The sequence below is a fragment of the Peromyscus maniculatus genome, chromosome 2 (assembly GCF_049852395.1).
Source record: "Peromyscus maniculatus bairdii isolate BWxNUB_F1_BW_parent chromosome 2, HU_Pman_BW_mat_3.1, whole genome shotgun sequence".
Taxonomy (NCBI): Eukaryota; Metazoa; Chordata; class Mammalia; order Rodentia; family Cricetidae; genus Peromyscus; species Peromyscus maniculatus.
The window spans coordinates 8,471,837-8,495,047 of NC_134853.1; the positions used below are offsets into that span (position 1 = coordinate 8,471,837).

General features: G+C 41.1%; 1 long non-coding RNA gene across 1 annotated transcript in view; it reads right to left on the reverse strand.

Annotated features, from left to right (window-relative positions):
- Positions 1-18,834: 18,834 nt before the first annotated feature.
- LOC121827524 (uncharacterized) overlaps positions 18,835-23,211 on the reverse strand; it is a 46,517-nt gene continuing 42,140 nt past the window's right edge. Inside the window, exon 4 of the long non-coding RNA XR_006069823.2 lies at positions 18,835-19,140. This is a non-coding gene — a long non-coding RNA (uncharacterized LOC121827524). The remainder of the gene's footprint in view (positions 19,141-23,211) is intronic.

Here is a 23,211-nt window from a genome sequence, read left to right on the forward strand (position 1 = left end):
CTTTTGTCATGGCATGACAATACAAGCTGATATCTCTGTTCAGGGGAAGTATTTGATTCTGTAGTCTTGTATAGATTTATTTATTTGGGGTATTTGTTTGTTTATTCATTTATAGAATGTAAGGGCATCCTTAAAATGTTGTTAGCATCTTCTAAAACTCTTGATCAGGATGTTAGAGAAGAAACAAGTCTTTTGGGTCAGAGATGAATGGTGTCTCTTGAATCCTGTCCCTTGCCAATGGTTTCATACAGAACTCAGGAAAAACCATTCAGTTCACCTGTATCTGTATCAGAACATTGACTGACTTTTCTAGGATGTCCTGAAAACTCATATTGAATTAAAGCACAAGAGAATGGAAAGGATAAATGTAGAGGTTAAAAAGTTAAACCTGAACTTCATGATCAGAGAGGGAAGTTCAGTTCCTGATTAATTCACGTTACTCTCAGCTGCATACCATTCTCAAAGGATTCTTCATGAAACAGACTTTTCATTAAATCAGAGCAATAGAAAGTCACCTTTTGAGGCAAGATGGATATCTTGTGCCAGTTTCAAATTACTCACATCACAGTCACTGTACTGATGATGATAATAAGATGGAGAAAAGTTTCTCCTTCCAAACACTGCATATTCACACTGCTTTTCTCTCCTGCAGTATTTCTTATAGACAGAACAGCCAGAATTCATCATGGTCCTAAGTCCTAATATATTACAGCTCCTAAAGCCAGAGACAGACTCTGTGTTTACAGTAGCTGAGATGTCTTCTGTGCTTGAATCTTGTGGGCATTATATCATTCTGGGAGGAGGATGGGTCATTGTAATTCATTTCACATCCTAATTTATGTGGCTTAAAATTGTTTACCTTCAAGACTGTACAAATTGGGCCATCAAGATCCTGCCCAGATCATGGAAGATATAAGTCATTTTCTTTGCTACTTTTTTTAAGGAGGAGGTTCTTCACTGCTGCTATATTCTGTGCCTGGGTTGAACACTGATATTGCATTACAACCCTTGGGTTAATTTTTATTTGTTAACCTTATTCTATTTGCTAATTTTACATAATTGTAGTATAAGCAGATTTCTCTTGTAACCAAGACATTAGGAGAAAATAGTAACTCTCAGCAGCATTAGAGCATATTCTCTATGTCAGAGGGGAAAAAGCTGGAGTGCTTACTCTTTGCAGTGGGAAGGCAGTACACACTGAGCTTGAGACTCAAGGGGAGGTGTAAAATGGGTTTGTGGAATCCCAGGTGTCTGCTTGCCCTTTTAGTTGTGTTTTTGGGTATTCTTCTTAGTTTAAAGGCAGACTAGGTTTCCATGCTCTTTTCTGGGTTTCCGTAGAGACTGTGCTTTATTAAGGCCAAGAAATAATGTGTGACTTGACCTCCTTCTTGTAGCCAGCAGGAGATAAGTGAGCATGGACATCTGTCAGAGCCCTGGTCTCTTCTGGGAGCCATATGATTGTAAGTGGGAAACCTGCCTGTCCTCATTCCTCAGAGTTGCAAGTGTTGGATTCACTTACCACACAACCTCTTCCGGCCCCAAACCTTAAGAGAAAAACCTTGGACTGCTGTTGTGCAGTTCATTGACTTAGGCTTCTTTATCCTTTCTATGCTTTGCTGAGGGCTGGTGTCATCTCTCAAGTCTCATATCAAAGATTATATTAAACAGGCCCAGAGGTCAGTTATTCTAGTAAGGAATGGCTGCACTTCTTGGTAATCAATGTTCATATGTAACATATATTTCAAAAGAGTTTTGGATACAAACCTGTAAGTGGAATTTTCTTTTTCTCTTTTAAAATACATAATCCAAAAGTTTGAATGAAAGGTCCAATTGAGTCAACAGGACTCAAGTCAAACTTGAGTGTGCTTTCTCATTTTCCACAGGGGCTCACTGCAAATGAACAGATCCTGGCTTACCCCAGGAAGCACTGTTAGCTGGTGTACCTTATGCACCTTTAGACTAACTTATCCTGAGGTGCCCATCATCAGTTCCTTACTTTGTTATATGGGCAAACAATCTTCTGTCAGGACACAGAGTCTGTTGCTCCATCTCTCTGAATGAGGCAGCCTGTGGTTGTTTGGCCAGAAGAATACAGAATGAGTTACACAATAGTTTGAGATGGCAGATTTACCTGATTTTCTTGAAATTCATACCATGGGTAAAGGGACCCATGACTGAGATGTCTAATGACCCTAAGACCACCATGTTGTAAAGAAGCCCAAACTGTCAGTCACTGGCGTGTTGTGGGGGAGATGTACTTATCGAAATTCAGTTACTCCTGTCATTCCATCACAGGGGCCAAATAGATGAACAAAATCTTCCACTAACTCTATCCCTAGCCACCATGAAATCATTTTTGGTTGTGAGCCTAGCCTTTAACGGCTGAGCCATCTCTCCAGCCCACCATCATGAAATCATGACTGCAAGATTCCACAAGTAAGAATCTCTTCAGCTGGGATCTAACAACCCCCAGAAACACAGGGTAAATAAAAGGAGAATTTTCAAAGCCACTAGAGTTTGGAAGTATCTAGTGGCAAATAGAATCTCACATAAGTACCAATATGTCAGACTTTGAGATATACAGTGCCAATCAAAGATGTTAAAGCATTTAATATTTTCAGGCTATGAATGACCTACAAAACTTTTGCCTACTTTTTTGTCGTTGACCAGATGATCGACAGTTTTCATGACATCTCTTTGACATGTTCTATCTGCTGTTTAACATATTCCTATCCCTAGCTCTTAGCCTTGTTTTTGTAAGACATAAAGAATTTTAAAGCACATGGATAGCACATAGCTTCCCATGATTGGCTGCTAGCTTGATTGTTCAGTGTGAACATAGTCTTGGGTTTTATTCTGGGAAAAAAGCAAGTAACAGTTTATGTGCAGTTAGAATATTTCTATCATTTGATTTTCCTTTCACTGACACCATTTTTTTCTCAACCAAGAAGGACAGCAAGTGTGGAAGTTATACTATGTCCATAGATAATGACATTCTCTAAAGCCCTCTTTACTTGAAGTTTCTCATGAAACTTTCGATCCCCACTCTAACAGGCTGCCCCCTCCCATCCACATACTTCTCTGCCTTTTGAATCATTCAGTCTCAAAAAGCACAGGTGATCAAGTTCTATGAGGTCAATGTTAGAGATGTTTCCTACCAGATTTCTGTCTCATACTTAGGCTCCAAGAACAAGATGAGCATTACACAGGCTTTTAGGCTCTAGCTTAGTTACCATGGTAAAGAAGCCTGTCTGCTTGGATTCTAGAATAGCACAGCAGTTTACTCAGCAATGCAAGGAGACACTCCTTCACATAAATAACATCCTGGGTGAAGCCACTGTCACAGAGAGTCCTCCTCACGCTTTATTTAAAAGTCACTTTTCTTTTGTCTGTAAGAGCAGAGACTACATATGATATCTTATTTATAATTTACATATAACATAATATGCACTAATAACAACTTTTAAGCAAATGAGGTTACAACAGAATGGAAATTATAATAATTTCATTTATATACCCAAGAGAATCATCTTACACATCCTTCTGGGAACTGCCAGTATGATTAAGGGAAGGAACTATGGCTGATGTCCTGGCCTCATCTTTTCTGTGCTGTAGCACCGCATTATTCTTAAATCCACCAGATTTTTAATGTTTCTATGATTTCCTCACACAAAACATAATAATAAGTAGTCTTCATTATAGAAAATATCAAGAACATGCAAAAGTAAAGGATCTACTACAACTAACTCTCCCTTTCCTGGTATCTCATTCAAGACTTATCAAACAATGATCAATGTTATTTGTATACTCCCCTGTGTTAGATTTCCAATGCTACAATAGAATGCCTGTCGTAAACAACTTAGAAGAAAAAGGAAAAGAAGCATTTGTTTGTTTTATTTTGTGGTTTCAGGGGCTTTGATCTCCACTTGTCTGATTCCATTGACTGGGTACTTCCCTCTCCTTGGATCTCATCTCTTTTCAGCTCTGTTTTAGGCTGTCCAGTCATGAATAGGGCTTCATCACCTAACACTGAACTAGGCAAGTGGTCCTAGATTGTGTAAGAAAGCTGGCTAAGTATATGCTAGAGAGAGTGAGTCAGTATCAGCATCCTTCTGAAGTGTTTGAGTTCCTGCCCCAATTTCCCTCAGTAATGGACTGAGACCTGGAAGTGTCTTTGGTCGTAGTAGCTTTTGGTCATGGTATTTAGTACAGCAAGAGAAACCAAACTAGAATACTAGTCACTTCCTCTGGCCTCTTTTCTCCGTCACTAAATGGCTCAAACCAAGTATTTGCTAAAAAATACAAGTGTAAACATTTATATTTCCCTGTCTTCCAGGACATGATAACGCATCACTGTTGTAGTATTTACCTTGGTTTTAGTACCACCTGATAAACTTTTAGAAGCTGAATAGTAATGAATTTAATGAACTGGTAACTGTGCCACAGGGTCTAACCTGTGCTAACAAAGTGTGGAAGTCACAATTTTATTTTTTTTAGTCTCCTATTCAAAGTCCCTAAATCTTAGAACCATTAAATCAAAGTTATTCTGTTGATAAAAACAATGGATTTTCAGATCCATCAATCATCTTCCCCATGAGTTCTCCTCAAACAGGAGATGAACAGGAAAAGCCCAACTCCTCAGCAAGTTGAAATTCTCAGCCTTAGACATGAGGAAAGGCAGCTGTCTCCCAGGAGACCTCTCCAATTTGGGGATTTTTAACAGAAATGAGCATCTCTCCTGTAAAGCATGTGCTAAGTAAGAGTCAGGCTGCTGGGTGCCACCCCCAGACTTCAGGATCAGTATCTGGTGGCACCACCCACAGCTTTATTCCATGATGCTGCAGCAGTACCCACAAATCTGCATTTTAAGCAAGTTGTCAGGTGGTTCTGATGCTGCTCTTGTGGGCACCACACTTTGAGAACTGTTCTGTGAGACATTGCCCAAATGTCTCACGACACAGGAAACTGAAGCGGGGCAAAGACGGGAACTACAGCTGCAGATTCTAGAAGACCTCCAACCTTAGTAACAGACCTTAGTAACAGGTGAGGAGGAGGCTCAAGTCTCAGCTCTACCAGACTCAGTTACCATATTACCAAGTTACTGATGGTATACGAACAGTCTAGAGAGAGCCATTTATTACAAGACTGGGGAGAAGGCACAGTGCTTTATAAAAGATCTGAAGCCATGGAGAACTGAGATATGGATGGGTAGGCTACAAAGTTCAATGGGTGCAAAACAGTCCTCCAGGAAAGTTGACTTTACATAGTATGGCTGTTATTAGTAGGAACAATTGTTAAATTTGAGGACAATCATTCGGATGCCCATTGGAACGTCTCCCTGTTTTACTACTCAGTATCCTCTGTCATTACCTGCTCCTAATATTGGGAGGAAATAGTTTTTACTGAGGTTTCTAAAATGTTTGATGATGGGAGTTTTGGTTTTTTATTGCTTTGATATGTGTTTTCTCAATAAAAGTTTAGAGTAAGTAAGTAAGACTAAATAAAAAAACAAATTCCCACATTGTATCAAATAATAATCCTGTGTGGATGAATAGAGAACAAACTTCATTTTAAAGAAATCTCCTTTATAAAGTTTTTATCTTCCCAGCAGCTTTCCCAGATGAAATCTTTCCTCTAGTCAACACTCTTTGTATGATACCCACTCAGAGACAGGCAAATGTTTGGAGTTTTACCAACGCTGAAAGACAGAAACCAAAGGAAACACAAACAGTCTAACAAAGAGAAGGTGTTTTGTTGTGACTCATACAGTGACTTGATTTTGAACTTGGTTTGACCGTATCCCACAAACTCATGCGTTGGAAGCCTGATCCAGTGTGCTGTTGTACTAACAGAAAACTCTTGACTTTGGTTTAGTTTTTAAAGGAGTGGGCTCTTATTGATAGTAATCACACGATCTCACATGGGCTCCCAGCATGGTGCCATCTATCTTGTTTGATATTCTCAGAAGTTCCAGGAATATGAACCTAAACAAAACTCACAAGGCAACCAGCTTTCAGCACTCTGTTCTAACTACAGAAAATGAAGTACAACTCGAATGTCATTTAGCAGTAATTACTACTATATCCATGAACACTATGGGCAGCCAGGCAGCTCTGCATACTTGGAGAAAAGAAGTGGGTAAATGATGAGAGTAGATTCCTTCTAACATGTGATGTGAATTGTAGTGTATCATCTGTCCTGAGATACAACAATTATCTTCCCTGGGGATGAACTGGGAAAGCTGTCTGAGATCTCTTTGTCTGGGTGTTTCTGTAATCTCGACATTTAGGAGGCCGGCGAAAGGGTGGTGAATTTGAGGCCAGTCCAGGGTACACAATAATGTTCTGTCTCAATACAACAAGAACTGAGGGTGTCACTTGCACAGCATCCACAAGCCCAGAATTTCATCTCAAGCGTTGCAACAAATGAAGAAAACAACAGCAATAAAAATACCAATGAACTTTCACTGTTTTGTCTTGAGGACAGTTGCTGATACCTGATCTGTCTTTCAGAGGCAGTTTCCAATCTCCCCTCCTTTTGTGTGATTTTTTCTCTTAAACTGAACTGCATGAAATTGTCACATTGAGCAAATTTTTGTCCTTCAAAAATAATTTCATGTAGCACAAACATAATTTATCAGGAACAGTGCCATATGTCATGTATATTTATGAACTTGTTTAATTTCTTTGGATTTAAATTCTTGCAGGAAAATCACTTGTAAATTACATTAGAATTTTTTAAATAAACAAATGTATTCGTGTATCTTAGCATCAGATAACAGATCTAGACAGACTTGGAATACCATTGGAATCCTGTGAGTCACCCAAGTAGTTTTTCTTTTTCTGTTACAAAGAGATTGATTATGGGATGACCAACCAATTACAGAAGAAATTTGAAACATAAATTTCATACAGAAAAGGGAAACTAAATTCTTATAAAAACTTCACATTTCACTTTATAATAATTTTTAAAAATATAGAACATATTTTTTAAAAAGGCTTAGAAATAAACCTAGAAACGAGAATCCATGTTCATTCATTCACTTCCCATTATCCACCCAGCGGCATTTGGGTGTCTGTCTCATGCCTAGCACTGTTTGCTGACTGAGTTAAGGGCCTGTAAAGACAGAGGAGTCCTTTGTCACTGGATTTGCTTCCTATTTCAACCATGTTTCCCTTACAAAACACAAATGGCTATCAAATGACCCACAAGCCACACACATACATTTTCCATGATTTTATGTATTTAACTTCATTTTTTTCATTTCATTTATTTCTTTGTACTCTAGTGCCTTTTTTTGTAGCTTCCTTGCCTCGCTGTACTAATACCCTCAGTGAAATGTTACATATGCACATAACAAGCAGAATTCTTGGTTTTTTCCTTTATGACATGTTCTTGAATTATACTATCCTATAAAAGGCTGTCCATTGATATGTATAATTTAATGAATGTATGGGTAAAGACATCACTGTCATTGTGGCTATAGTTATGTCCATGATATCTCCAAAGTTTCCTCCTGCCCCTTCAGTGTGATATTGCATGTGTTGTTGAACACTTAAGAGCCACAGTGAAAGATTTTAAAATAAATAGTACAGCATATTAACCCACAGGCACTCCTTTAATAGCTCTCTGTCATTGTAACAAAAAAGCCTGAGACAAATAACTTATAAAGAGAAAAACTTTATTTTGCTTCACAGTTTTGGAGGTTTCTTCTTTATTTTCTTTCACAGTTTCAGTCCAGGATCAATTGACCCAAGCTTTGGGACCTGTACTAAGGCATTTCACCATGGCAAGAGCTTGTCAGGGGACAAGACTGCTCACCTCATGGGTGGGAAACAGAAGACAGCAAGGAAGGCATCAAGGACCTGGTGATTCCTTTCAAAGGCATGATCCTCAACAATCTAAAGATTTCCCACTGGGGCTCACTTTTCATTGCAACAACTTTCTAACATAATTACTTGAGTGATCAAACATATGCATATGTGTGTATGTGTGTGTGTGTAAAACATTATATATAATACATATATAATTGTTTTTATTTTCAAATGTATTTAATTGAAAGAAAACTGTATCACTTCCCCCTCCCTTTTCTCCCTCCAGCCCTTCCCAGATATCTTCTCTCCCTCACCCCTTCCCTTCCTCTCTCCCTCCTTCCCTCCCTCCCTCCCTTTCTCTCATTCCTCCCCACTCTCAAGCTGATAGCCTCTTTTTCTTTAACCAGACACACACACACACACACACACACACACACACACACACACACACACACACCTGCTGAATTTGTTTTTGTTGTTTACGTGTATATGGTTTCAAGGCTTACTACACTGCATTGGGCAGCTAATAAGGGAGCTCATCCCTATGAAAGGCTAATTCTCCTTCTTCCAGAAATCAGTGGTGCTGTGTCCTGCATGGCTGGGGTCGTGGAACGTGGGCTAGGGGTGGTGAGGGAATGAAGAAAGGACAGACACACATATAGTGAAGCTGGGACTAGGTGGTGTTCTTTATTGCTATCACTCCTGCAGCAAGCTGAACCTCAGCTCATTTGTTAGGTACAGCACAGGGGGAGGGGTCAGCTATTATTATGTACAGTACAGGTGGAGGTGTCAGTGAGTCTAGACAGGAGGTGTCTATAGGTGAGTGGGTTCTCAGGCTGTAAGTGTTTGTGAGGGAAACGCTGAAGTTGCTAATCTTTGCATAAACTGAATAATCATTCATAAAACTCATCCTGGGACTCCCAAGCAAAGCTTGGCCATTCCTTTTGAGCCTGGCTTGTATGGGAAAGGCTTTGCCAATTTCTCATGGTCCAATTGGTCTTAGACTCCTCAACAGGCTTTGCCATGTCCAATTACAATTCACCCAGGACTTCGCTCAGAGTTTCCTCTGGTCCTTACATAATAGTTATCTGTTGTCCGTCGTCTAAGGGTGGGGCCCAAACTATTCCCCCCTTGTACATTAACATGTCCAGTGACATTGCTGTTGTCCCGGTCTTGTTTATGCAGCCATTTCTAGGAGAGCCTGTGTCACAGCAGATTTCCTGATATTCTGGGTCTTTAAAACTCTCTTCCCCCTCCAGGAGCTGGGCTCTGGATGTATCCATTAGGTCTGGGTTCTCCACAATCTGTTATCTCTCTATTGTGTCCAGTTGTGATCTTCTGTGATGGTCTCCATTTGCCGTAAAGAGATGCTGCTTTGAGGAAAAATGGTAACTACAGCTGTCTGTGGGTATAAGGATGAGGCCGAATGTAGTGAGGAATTAAGATGGTTTAAGGAAGTGGTGGCAGTAGATTCTTTCCCGAGGTCCATGACTTCACCAGGAGGCTGGCTAGGTTTCTAGTACCAGGCACGATTTCCCTCCCATGCAGTTAGATAACTGTCTGTTTCTACCAGCATGTGAGTGTCCGGTTTTGCACCTTTATGCATATCTTGCCATGCTGGTAATTGTCCTGGTTCATAGGTGTTTCAGCTGAGTCAAGCTGGTTAATTGTTTCCCTCCATTGACAGCTTTCACAGTGTTTTCTGGACTCATGGTAGCTAGACCATAGGAAGGAGGCCTTCATGTCAGATCCAGCTTGAGGCATCCAAGTCGTGTGTCCTAAGTGTGCTGTGTCTTCAGCAATGGGGGTCCACCCTCAACCACTGAGAGGCAAACACGTGCTGCAGAAATCATCCATATTGTTTTGGTAGTCAGTTGGACCGCTAAGGGGGTCAAGTCTTTAACACATGGGATGTTAGGGGACATTCAAGACCCAAACTTCGGCAGAGCTATGCTGTGTTGTGGAGCCCAGAACTTGTTTACACTGATGCTGAACCCTGGAGTTTATGCTATTCCTCTTCTTCTTTCTAGAACTGCATTACTTTGATTAGAAGAATAGTTACCAGGAACATAATGAAGTCCATTATGTGTTTTTATACAATCTGGATTCTTCAGTGTGATATACATTAAATTATTTGGGGAGTTAAAATTCATTAATAATAGACTGTTGTTCACAACATGGTTCTGCACATTTTACATCATATCCGCATATGTTAAAAGAAGTCTAATTTTCACCTGTCTCTATAGTTAAGAGGAAATGGATTTTTCTGACCCAGTGATTCTTGAACAGGGGTAATTTTACCCTACCCCCTTTCTCCCTCTGTGTTATCACTTAGAAACATTTGGCAATGCTGTGGGCATATTTGGTTTCAATATTGGCACCTGGTGGCTGGAAGCCAGAGTCTGATGCTGTGCCCAGTTCTCCAAGCTCTACATTGGCTTCCATGCTGCCTCTCCTCACCCCACTCAACACAGCTTCCTGACCAGATACTCAAAAGTGCCCAGTTGAGAGAACCACTTCTCATTAAGACAAGAAATTGTTCTATTCACAAGTTACTTTTTTTTTGTCTTTGTACCTCACTAAAAGTTTGGCTGTCTCCATTTATCCAACCATTCATTTATTTCCTTAAAAAAAATCCACAGTGAAGACATCAATAGAAGATACAAAAATATCAAATAGATATGTCTGACCTTAAGATCCCATCTCTATCTGTCTAGACTATTCTAAATCTAGTTGGAGACTTATTTGGCTTTCTGAGAAAGAGAGTGACCAGTGGGTACATTCCTTGGAAAATGACACCAGGACACTCCTCTCTACTTCTAGTGGAATGTGACTTTTGACAGTAGAAATCTGGTTCTGAATTCTTTGGAGGCGAAAAACACAGTTTTATTGTTCAAATTGCATCAAAGGCAGAGCTGTGTGGGGGTGAGGACAGGCAAATACGACCCTTTGTGATCATAATGTGGGGAAAATGGTTGGCTTAATAGCAGGTTACAAAATAGACTTCTTAATCTAAAAAACGATAAAATCTCCTGAACAGGGCCAGGCTGATGCTTCAGATAATGAACCAATGAGGCAATATTTACCCACATTGCATGTGTGGGGAGAAACCTAACAAGTAACCCTTTCTTGTCCACAGTAAGTAACGTCTAAACTTTGAAAGGGTGCAGTTCTTCCTCATTGCACCAGAAATGGAAAAGCAGACCAAGAAGAAAATGAGTCAGTCTTGTGGAATTAAAGGTATGTGAGCAGTCAAACATAGACAATCCTTAATTGACTTTGAAGGAAGAATTTACAGACACAGAAAAGGTAAGTGTGAACAAAGAAAAGTTGTGGTGTGCTTTCAGCATTGACTACTACTGCACAAACACTATATGTGTGTATATATACATGCATGTGTAGATCCTAGTGTGTGCATGTGCCTATACATGTGCATGTGGGTGTATATGATGCTGTTACAAGTTCAATCTGAAATATCTCTCATAGACTCATGTTTTCATTACCTGACATCCAGCTGATGAGGCTGCTTCAGGGTGTGGAGAAAAATTTCTGATGGGCAGAAATTGGCTTTTGAGTTTGTATCCTGTTCCCTGCTTCATCACTCACTCTCTTCTTCCTGGTCCACCATGATGTTGTACTTCCTGCTACATGCTCCCCCAAGGTGAGTTGAGCTGCTCATGATGATGCACTGAAACCCTAGTCAATCCTTATTCCCTTAAGTTGCTTCTGTTAGACACTGTGGTCAGTGTGAACAATATACTTGTAGCTACCATAGCTGGGGGACTTTGGATGAAGTCGTACCTGTTAAACCTCCAGTCGTCACACTGGTACTATTGGGAGGGGCATGATCCTTTAGACGGTATTTATTGGAAATTCTTAGGTGCTGGGGCATGCTTAGTGTGCAAAAAGCCCTAAATGCAATCCTCAGTCATGAATGGAGAGGGAAAGGGAGAGGATGTGTCTAGTTCATTTTCCTGGAGAGGGCCATTGAGAGGGAGTGTGTGCCTACACACATGGCCTCAGCACATCTGAAACCCCTTCAGAAGTTCCCTGTTCTCGCTCTACTTGGCTACTTAGGTCATTACTTTGAATTGAAGGATGAATTTGTTCCCTATACTAACATGACTGATTTGGAAACATCTTTCACTAAATACTCCACTGATCATCTACTTTTCTAGAAGATTCTGGGAAACAGAAGAGTTAAGTGTGAATCTTAGAAAAACTTGATGTTGGTTCCTAGGATTTTCTTCTTTAGGAAATTATCTCTGTCCAGATATTTGCCCAGTGTGGCTGCTCAAGATATTGGGACCCCCTCAAATGTTGTGATGGGAAGAGGAAGGGTCTTCAAACGTGATGGTCCCCATTCATACAAGTTTTCTTCCTGAGAGTTTCTTATGTATGAACCTGGTGAGTGTTCCACAGGTGCCTCTGGGGGATACATGTTCTGGAGACTGTCATCACTGGCTTGTATTTGCAGGCATCTTCCCATGTCATCTTGGGTCAATGGATTCTCAAACCTTCCTTTTTAGCACTTACGAATAATTTGAACGAGGAACTTGCCTGGCTTTGGTGGAGCCCTCTGGGTAAACAAAAGGACAGCAAATGTTGTGCTGGCTCCGTGTCACTGAAGATGTCCCTAGAAACCAGCAGAAATTGCAAACTAGAAATTTGGCTCCTTATCCTCGCTCCTTCCCAAAACACCACAGCTGCTCTCTGCTCTCCCCAATTTGAAATAATGAGTTGTCCAAAAAAGCACTTTGACAGCATCCATGAGAACAGCGCCTCGTCCATAAATTGAGGAAGCACAAATGGGAAAAGCTTAAAATCCCATTAAGACTCCCCTGAGTCACCCGTCTTCCTGCCTCCTTTTAGCCTCGACTGTGCAACTTTAGCTCAGTGGGTTTTCTAAATTGTTCTGTTAATTTTAGCTGTTTCCAGATAGCCATATTCTAGGTGAATCATCAGGAAAATTGAGGATAAGAGCAAATAGCACCCTGCTCTATTGTGAACCATTTAATCATCTCCTTAAAGAAAAGACAGGCAGGGCACCTCTCCATTACATGGGTGTTTCTGGATAATACAGAACTTGTATATATGTGTGCATCGATATTTTTAGAAGTACACTCTATTAGTCAGACTCATGTCACTACAACAAACCATGTGAGACACGTTACTGATGAAAAGTTTACATCTTCTTCTCCTAGAGGTTCAGCATCATGGTCCTGCATTGGGTCGGTTCTGGTGAAAGGGGTGGATAACAGCTGTGTGTGTGTGTGTGTGTGTGTGTGTGTGTGTGTGTGTGTGTGTGTGTGTGTGTGTGTGTGTAGGGGTACCTGATGGATCGCATCTCAAACTACTTCCAAGAGAAAGAGGGTGAGACTGAGGATCCCCAGGCACCTTTGAGAGCACAGTCTAGCTACATGCCCAATCTACATTACCACGTTAGGAGAGGGAGACTATTCCCTTACATGGGATCTAAGCAGGATATTTTCCCTGGAACTTTTGTCAGGGAGGCTAAGAGTCATGGGGGTGACAGTGGCTGGATAAGAAAAGCCATGGAAAGAATTCTGGATTGAGTTGGAGAAATAACAAAGAGGGAAGAAAATTCTAGAAAAGGGGTTTTCCATAGGAGTGAATGAACAGCATACTCCAGAAAAAGAAATATTAACAGTCAAGTTAGACAAGGGCTAACCATGGATCCTTTGCTCTGGCAATGGTGAGGATTGAAAGGGGAAATCTGGCATCACACCTGGAGCGAAGGATTATTTTGAGTAGGTTTTCATGGTATGATTAGTCATTCTAAGCCCTTTTGGGAAGCTGTGCTGCAGAAAGGGACAAAGGCATTAGGAGGCTGGTAGCTACATGCAAAGCAAATCCAATGGAAGAAAGTTTTGAGTTGGGAAAATACTGTAAATGCACACTATTGGGAATTATCCAGTAAAAAGGATGTTTTCCATCTTGCAAGCACATTGAAGTGATGGGTTTGGACAGACAGGACGAGAGAATGGCTCTGGAGACACTTACTTGGAAAAGGACCCTGGAATCCCAGTGTTGTTGTTGCCACTACTGCCACCAGCTAGCTTCAAACCATCACCATCAGAACCTCAAAGACGGCAGAAGTGCTGTCTTATTTAGGGTTTCTATCACTGTGATAAATAAAACACCATAACCATAAGCAGCTTGGAGAGGAAAGGTTTTATTTGGCTTACACTTCCATATCACAGTCCATCACTGAGGGAAGCCAGAGCAGGAACCTAAGGCAGGAACCTTAAGGCAGGAATTGATGCAGAGGCCACGGAGGAATGCTGCTTGGTGGATTATGCCCTATAGCTTGCTCGCCCTACTTTCTGATACTATCCAGGACCACTTGCCTAGGGGTATCACCTTTTACAGTGATCTGGGCCCTTCAACATCAATCACCAATCAAGCAAATGCCCTACAGACTTGCCCCCTGGCCAATTTTGTAGGAGAATTTCTCAATCAAAGTTCCCTCTTCTCAAATGACTCTGAGCTTGTATTGTGTTGACAAAAATCTAACCAGGATAAGTGCCCAACAATCCTTGTCTCTGCACTTTACTCCAGGTCATCCTATTCTCAACATAGTCTTCAGAGGAAGAACTCTAAAGAAACAATCAGAGCAGAGCACACCCTTGATGCAAACCCTCTCTGGATCTCTTTTGCTCCATAGTGTTGATGTCCGACTGGAGCACACCGGACTTACCATGTGACCCACAGTCCTCTCCCGAGATTCTTGACCTTTTGATCTCATTTGGCATTGCCAGGTGCCCTCTTGTCCCAAAGCCTTGATGTGCTGTAAGCCCTGTCTGAGACACACATAGCACAGATACCACCACAGTCAGCATCCTGTCTTCCTTTAAGCTATTGTCCATAAATTACCTTCCCAAAGAATCCTCACCAACCACTTATTTGAAATGTAATATAGCCCTACAATCTCATTCTTATTATTCTTACTGTGCTTAGAGTCTTATTTTATTTGATATTTTTTAAAAGATTTGTTTATTTTATGTGTGTGGTGTTCTACTCATGTGTATTTCTGTACAGTGTCTAAGGAGGCCAGAAGAGGGTATCAAATTCCTTGGAACTAGAATTATAGGTAATTGTCAGTCACCATGTAGGTGCTGGGACTCAAATCCCAGTCCTCTGAAAGAGTAACCAATGATCTTATCTGCTGAGTCATCCCTCTAGACTCTATGTTTTAATTTTTATATATTTACTCTTTTCAAAACTATAATGTAATTTTCTGTTTTGTTGTATTTCTAGTGTGTTGCCTTTCTTCCCTAATTATTAAGTGAAACTCTTTTGAATCTTGTTCATTAGCCAAGCTCAAGCTCCTTAGACATTCCTGTCATGTAGTAGATAGTCAATAGATATTTGTTGCATGAATCAATGTATTTAGTTAGTGAGCTTGCTAAGTATTTATGAATAAGAAGTCCATCGTGCTTGTTTGTCTCAAGTCAATACATTATATTTTGTAAGTCTCATTATAGGTGTGTCTGCTAAGCTGAACAAAATTATTTAAAAGCTGAAAGAAGCAAATGATATATATGCATGTATATATGTACATATGCATATGTATATATGTGTGTATGTATATATCCAACTTTTTGCATTCATTTTAAGACACATCCATCAAATAAATATTTATAGTAACCCTCATATGTGCTTCAGTTAAGCTTTCCAACTGTATTATAAGATCAATGTTGTCATCCTCATTTAATTGTTAAAGGAAATGAAATTTGGAAGATGTGTGGCTATCTCAGATTTTTATTAAAAAGTAAAATATTGAAAACCAGGTTTCAATTGTATATTTTCTGGTTAGTTCTATTATACAGAGAAATGACATTTGTTGCATCAAAATTGTAATTTGAAATAGAGGAAATATGACCTGGGAGCTGGCTTAGTGGGTGAAGTACTTGCCATTCATATGTGAGGACCAGTGTTCAGTTCTCCAGAACCCAAATGCCAGGTGGATATGGTGGCTTGCTTGTAATCACAACACTTAGAAGACAGAGATGGGGAACAAGGTGGCTATGCAGATACCCTATCTTCATTTGAATTGACTCAGTGGGTTGGGTAGAGAATGATGGGGCAGATTCTCAATGTCCACCTTGGTCTTTATACTCATTCACACATGTGCATGTGCATCCACACATGTGATCCTCCACATACAAAGACCTGCATTTACACGTGAAATAACTGAGAGAAAACTTGAGTAAGTTAAGACATTTTATGTTGGTATATTGCAAGTATTTATTATCTATTAAAATTTAGCTGACTTAATATCTGCCTATACATGCATGTATATATGTTTATCAAGTAGTTACTAGATTAGACATAGTGCTAGTAGTTTTAATCTCATTTTTATCCTATCTATCCTAAACCTATAATTAAATTATTCTCCTTTATGAGAAAACTGAGGTTCTGAGAGATAAAAGCAGAGGAAGTTACATTATAAACCTCAAATTTATGATTTCATAATCAATATTCCTGGATATTACAACACACATTTTCCTTCTTCAGTTAATAACAGCAAGTTCAATTAACATAATCAGATGATATTTGGGAAGAAATTTAAAAGTCTCTGGATTATTTTGCTTCATCTCTAAAAACCAGATGCTTATCGCCTGAAGTGCCTTTTGCTGCACTCACCTGTGAGGCTGTAGGTTGATCATGTCTGCTCTGTGAGGCTGGAAGTTGAGCAGGTCTGCTCTGTGAGGCTGCAGGTAGATTATGTCTGCTCTCTGAGGCTGGAAGTTGAGCAGGTCTGCTCTGTGAGGCTGCAGGTTGAGCCTGTCTGCTCTGTGAGGCTGCAGGTTGAGCATGTCTGCTCTGTGAGGCTGGAGGTTGATCATGACTGCTCTATGAGGCTGGAAGTTGAGCAGGTCTGTCTTGTAAGGCTGGAAGTAGATCATGTCTGCTCTGTGAGCCTGGAAGTAGAGCAGGCCTGCTCTCCTGGACACAACTGGCACAACTCTTTGGCGGGGGTGAGATTAGTGGCTCCAACAGGGCACTTCATATCAGATATTCTAGGGTCTATGATTCTGTAGAAATACCTCAGGTGGATTCCTGGGGTCTGAGTCCAGCAAAGCAATGGTATATTTTTAAGAGGTTTTTTGTATCCACTACCTTCTTTTAATGTACAGTAGAAACTCCTTCATTGATCAAAGTGTTTTCTACTCTTGGCTGTTGTGTTAGTTACACTCTTTCCCTGGGATTAAAGGATCTGAAGGAAACAGCTTAAGGGGGGAAGGATGGATTTTGGCTCATGACTTGAGAGAGGTTTCATTCCATCAGGGGAGGAACACATGTAGCAGGAGCAGCTCTGTCTGGGCAGAATGAGCATGAGGGGCTGGTGTCTCACACAGCTGCAGACTGGGAAGCCTGCAGTACAGGTGAGGACTCTAGGTGCGTGTTATCTTCAAAGGCTTGCTCTTGATGGCCTACTGGCACCAGGCAGGCCCCACCTCCCAAAGGATGCAAATGCAGTATCACCAGCTGAGAACAAGTATTTAAAACGTGAACCTGTGGGGAACACTTCAGCCTCTAACTACTACCATGGTGGTCACACTTACAACAATGATGTGTGCAAAGTGATCTAACTACAGTGTCAAGTTCATACCAGATTTCAGAGCTCTACAGGAAGAGATGGGTATCTAACATCTGAGAAAGCAAATTCTAAATCCACTAAGCCAGTTCACGACAGCCCAGAAGTCCCTTCAGGTCCTGAGCCTGTCCAGAAGTCAAAATTAAAGGCTTAGCAGAGAGTCAGGTGATGATTCTCATGCTGCTCTCAGACAGACAGGTGATGGCTCTCACTACTTCTCTTAGCTGGTTTGTTACTAGCACTAGAGAAATGGAAAACAATACTCATTCTGTATGTATGTGGTACTGAAGACTAAACCCAGGACTTGAAAGGATACTCATAATTTTCAAAGGTTTTCTTTGTTTCGTTTCCTGTTGCTATAAGAAAACACCCTGACAGAAGCAACTTTTAGCTCACAAGTCCAGGTCACATCTATCAAAGCAGGAAAGCCTAGGTGGCAGGAACTTAGGGACTCATATCACATCCACAGTTAACAGCACATAGAATTAAATTCATGCATGCATGTTAGTGCTCAGCTGGCTTTCTCCACCAATCCAGGATCCCCTGCCCAGGTAATAATGCTGCTGGTAATGGGTAGGTCTTTTCATCTCAATTAACGTAATCAAGATAATTCCACACAGACCTAAAGGATACAGGCCAACCTAATCTAGACAATACTTCATTGAGACTCCTTTTCCAAGTGATTCTAGATTATGCAGGGTTGACAATTATAACTAACCATTGCAGAGAGGCCAAAAGTGTACTTATAACCATGATTATGGTACTATTTTCATCAATCTGTGCCATGGTTATTCTACATTAACTGGATTTATCAATAAAAAAGAGCCAGAGAAGTCTTTTCCATTTAAAGTAATGAAATTGTAAGCGGGTTGGACAAGACTGAAATCCAATTATTATTCTAAAACTAGTACAGACCCATTTCCTGAAGCAATTATCGGAATGGTTTCTGAATGCTGCCTGGCTTTTATTAGGCTACACTACTAAATCCCCATTAGAGCCATCTTGATTTGGTTTTAAACAGGGAGCATTTACACACTGATCCATTTAACGGGCAGCTATTGAACGTCTACTGTTGCCAGAAACTGCTAGGTATCAGGGGTAAGGAGAAGCATTAGATGGAGTTTCTACCCTGAAGACACAGCCTCATAGGAACGCAAGCAGGTCCACAGATCATGCCAGTGCGATGGACAGTTACCGAGGTAAGTATACAAGGCACCACGCCCAGCTGGGTTGTTAAACCAGATCATTTCTTCTATGTATGCAAGCAAGCTAGTCATAGGAACTATCACACTACTGGCAGGCAATGTACGTAGCAATGTCATAATAATACCATTTCTGAGCAGAAGAAAACACTAAAAAGCATAAAATCATACCATAAATTGTATAGGACTCTTTTATTATCTTAAGCCATACTTTCAAACATAGCATTTTACATATGTGATAAATTTATTTTTCTTTACATTTTGGTTTGTCGTCTTTCATTTTTAGTGGGGCTAGGAGTTGAACCCAGCCCTATATCATTACTAATCATGCAGTCTATCATGAGATATACTACCTGCCCTGCTTTCCATATCTTTTTTTGTTTGAAATTTTTGTACAATGAATTTTGATCATATTTATATACCTTCAACCAGGTATGGTCAAGGCTCGGGTCAGCATGTTTTCTGTGAATGAGTAGAATCTTGACATTCCTGGAACTCCCTGCAGGAAAGGAAAAGAGAGCAGTGGAAATTAAAAGAGGAAGGGCCAGAAAGAACTCATGATAGGCCAGAGCCTGGAAAGAAAGCCAGGTACAGTCAGTGAACAGTGGGGGGTTTTAGGAAGGATGTTAAAGAACAAAAATGACATTAAACACCTTTGCAGTTTGGGCCATTCTATAGTGGATCTGCCTCAATCACTCATAAGCTTGAATAAAATAATACAGAGCAACTTGTATCTGATGGAGTTTAGGAGCACAAAACACAATGACCTGTGGTAAACATTAAGGTCATCATTGGTAGAAGGTACCAACCTTCAACAGAAATGACAACACAGCAGAGGCTTACACTTCAATGCAAAGAGAACATCAAAGCAAGGACCAATTGCATCGAGTCCCCTGAGAATCCCTGGACTTAACAGTTTCTGTGTGTGAGCACATGTGTGAGTGCTTGGGTGTGTTGGAGAAAGTAGCAGACATTGGGCCTCTCTCTCTCTCTCTCTCTCTCTCTCTCTCTCTCTCTCTCTCTCTCTCTCTCTCTCTCTCTCTCTCTCTCTCTCTCTCTCTCTGTGTGTGTGTGTGTGTGTGTGTGTGTGTGTTTCCAGACAGGGTTTCTCTGTGTAGTTTTGATGCCTGTCCTGGATCTCACTCTGTAGACCAGGCTAGCCTCAAACTCACAGAGATCTGCCTGGCTCTGCCTCCCGAGTGCTGGGATTAAAGGTATGCGCCACCGCCACCCAGCACGGACTTCTCATAACATATAGATTGGTGATTGCTACATTATTTTAAAATGATCACAAGTAAACTAACATGTAATTTTAATGTCTCAGGTCATTCTATAGAGAATAATATTTGGTTTTCACAATGAATATGTTTCAGATAAAATGGTGGTACTTTTCCTTAAGCCACACTTATACTGAGCGATGCTTGTTGTGTGCGTATTTTGTAGACAGACACAGATAATTGTACAAGACACTGTGCCTCATAGGATTATTTTTAACCAGATTATTTTTTCTTTGAACCATAGAAAATCATAAATAGAAACTCATGCTACCCTGACCAAAACTCTTTACTGTAGGATGCAATTTGTTCAGTTTATATCTCACCTCAGGCATTTCCCTTTTGTCTTAATTGGATTTTTATTGTTGTGAAAAGAAACCATAACCATGGCAACTCTTATAAATGAAAACATTTAGTGGAGGGGCCTGGCTTACAATTTCAGAGGTTCAGTCCATTATCATCATGGTGAGGAGCATGGTGGCATGGAGGCAGACATGATGCTGGAACTGAACGTCCTACATCTTGACTCAGTGGCAACAGGAAGTCTACTGACAGTCACACTGAGGTAAGCTTGAGCAAAAGAGACAGACCTCAAAGCTTGCCCCCACAGTGACACACTTCCTCCATCAAGGCCACACCTCCTAACAGTGCCACTCCCTTTGAGGGGCATTTTCTTTCAAATCACCACACCTTTTTATGAGGACACCTCTGGACCAAAGCCAGTGCAGATGGCACAGAGCAGTGTAAAGTCCTACCATCTTCTATGCCCATGCAAGTAATTCTTCTCCTCAACCAAGTTCTAATCCCAGACATGACACACTGTTGCCCCAAACTGCAAGGCTCACTAAAATGATTTCTTCCTCACAAGTCGTTGTAGCATGAATCATTAGAAGGTCTTATTAATAAAAATAAACCTGGAGCCAGGTACTGGGGTCAACGCTGGAAGATCAGAGAAGCAGAACAAGCCACAGCTTCCTCACCTCGCCAGTTCCTCAGCTGATCCTGTTTCCTCAGACTGGAAGCCTCTGAGTCCTTATCCAAATGGATCTCAGCTGAACTGCTTCTCAAAAGCCTGAAAGCTTAACCAGCTCTAGTTCCTGGTTCTCACACCTTAAATACCTTTCTGCTTCCTGCCATTACTTCCTGGGATTAAAGGCTCTTGTTACCACGCCTAGCTGTTTCCAGTGTGGCTTTGAACTCACAGAGATCCCGGCAGATCTCTGCCTCTGGAATGCTAGAATTAAAGGTGTGTGCTACCACTGCCTAACCTCTATGTTTAATATTGTGGCTGTCCTGTTTTCTGACCCCAGATAAGTTTATTAGGGTGCACAATATTTTGGGGAACACAATACCACCACAAGTCGTATGCACCACACTAGGGAAGAACATTTTTTCTCTCATCCTATGGTACTCCGTATTGGTATCTTCAGGTATAGGACAAACAATTTCCTGTAGAATACCATGTATAGGAAATGCAAAATGCTTCAGTAACTATTAGGGAACTATTAAGAAAGATGCCAGTTGGGTGAAGGTGGACCCACACCTCTCCTACTGCTCCTAGGATCCAGTCCCTCTTGTCTCATCCCCAGCTTTGTAGCAGGAAACCTACTGTGATCTCCATTTCCTATCTGACACCATCCCCAACAGATCACAAAGATCTTCCCCTAACCTTCTTTTCCCTAACTCATCCCAGTATCTCAGTCTCCAAAATCAGCAGGCATTAATTGGGAACACACCAGCTGAGCAGAGCAGGAAGAGGGGTAAGCTAACTGAAGACCCTCACCACTCCCCACTTCCTCCAAATCCAGTCCCCTGGTGTCATTCTCAGAACTGCAACAGAGCACCAGCTGCAGCCTTCCTATCCCCTGCCCACATCTGCTGTGGATCCCACAGTACATCTACCCCTAGCCTCCCTACCCTTACTAACCCAAGGGTCACTCCTCCCAGGGTAACCAGTAAGCTGGAGGAGGGCCTATACCTCTAGTATTGCTCCTGAGATCCAATACCTCTATTGGCAACCCCAGCTCTGTAGCAGAAAACCTGCCATGATCTCATTTTCCTCTTTGACCTCATCCACAAAGGATCACAAAGACCTTCTCCCCCATTTGTTCTTCCCACAACTCACCCCAGTATCCTAGCCTCCAATGCCAGAAGACATTCCCTGTTGTTGTATCCAAAATTAATCTGCAAGCTCCATCTGCCCAAGGACCAGGTAACTTCATGGAATGCTGGAAGTTATAATTGTAAGCTCCACTTTCCCTAGAGCCAGCTAACTTCCTGGGGTGTTGGGAGTTGTAGTTCTTGAAAAATAACAGCAATACTTCATGGGAAAGTATGGTGGATAAATGGTTTTGTCCATAAAGCCCCTACAATATGTGCCCTGGGGTCCCTCAGCTGGGAAATTCCAGGGAGTGGTCCTGACCAAAGTCCATATAAGTCTTGGTCAGTATTTAATATTTAAATAAAACTTGTTTCAAATTTGGCTCAAAGTGGTGAAATTGGTTTTCTGTAGTGGGTAGCCATTCCAGCTTGGATCTGGAAGTTCCAACCCCCATTGAGACTCTGGCAACTGTCACGCCTACGAGGCGGGGCGAGGGAAGGCGCCTGGGGACCTGAGAGCTGGATGGGCCAGCGCTCGCTCGGTGTGCACTCTCGGTGCCGGGACACTGAACGGTGAAAGGTGGATTGTGCAGAGCTCCGGAGAACACCGCTGGACTGCGTTACACCTTCCCCAGACCCTGCGACCTACCCATTACTTAATTTGTGAGTTACGCCATTAAATAAATATCCTTTTAACTACGTGGAGTGGCCAAAATAATTTCTCCAATAGTTTTCCCTTGACAAACCTTAGGATTAACACCGAGACTATACCAGCTGAGCAGACCAGTATAACAGGTAACACACAGCCATCACCCTCTCTGAAAATCCAGAGAAGAGACAGAAACCAATGAACAAAACACCTACTCCACAAAAACACAGATATGAGCACTTATTCCTATAATGAATCCAAACCCAGATGCCTAGACACCAAGGTAACACAGTAACAGCCAGAACAATATATTTCCACTAGAGCCCGGATATCCTACCATCACAGACCCTGAATATTCCAATATTGCTTAACCACAAGAATAGGACTTTAAAACCAATTATATGAAGATGATAGAAGTCCTGAAAGAGGAAAGGAATAAATCCCTTAAAGAAAACACAAACAAACCATTAAAGTTTAAAAAAACAAAAACAGCAACAACAACAACAAAAAAAAAAAACCTATTCAAGACCTGAAAGTGGAAATTGAA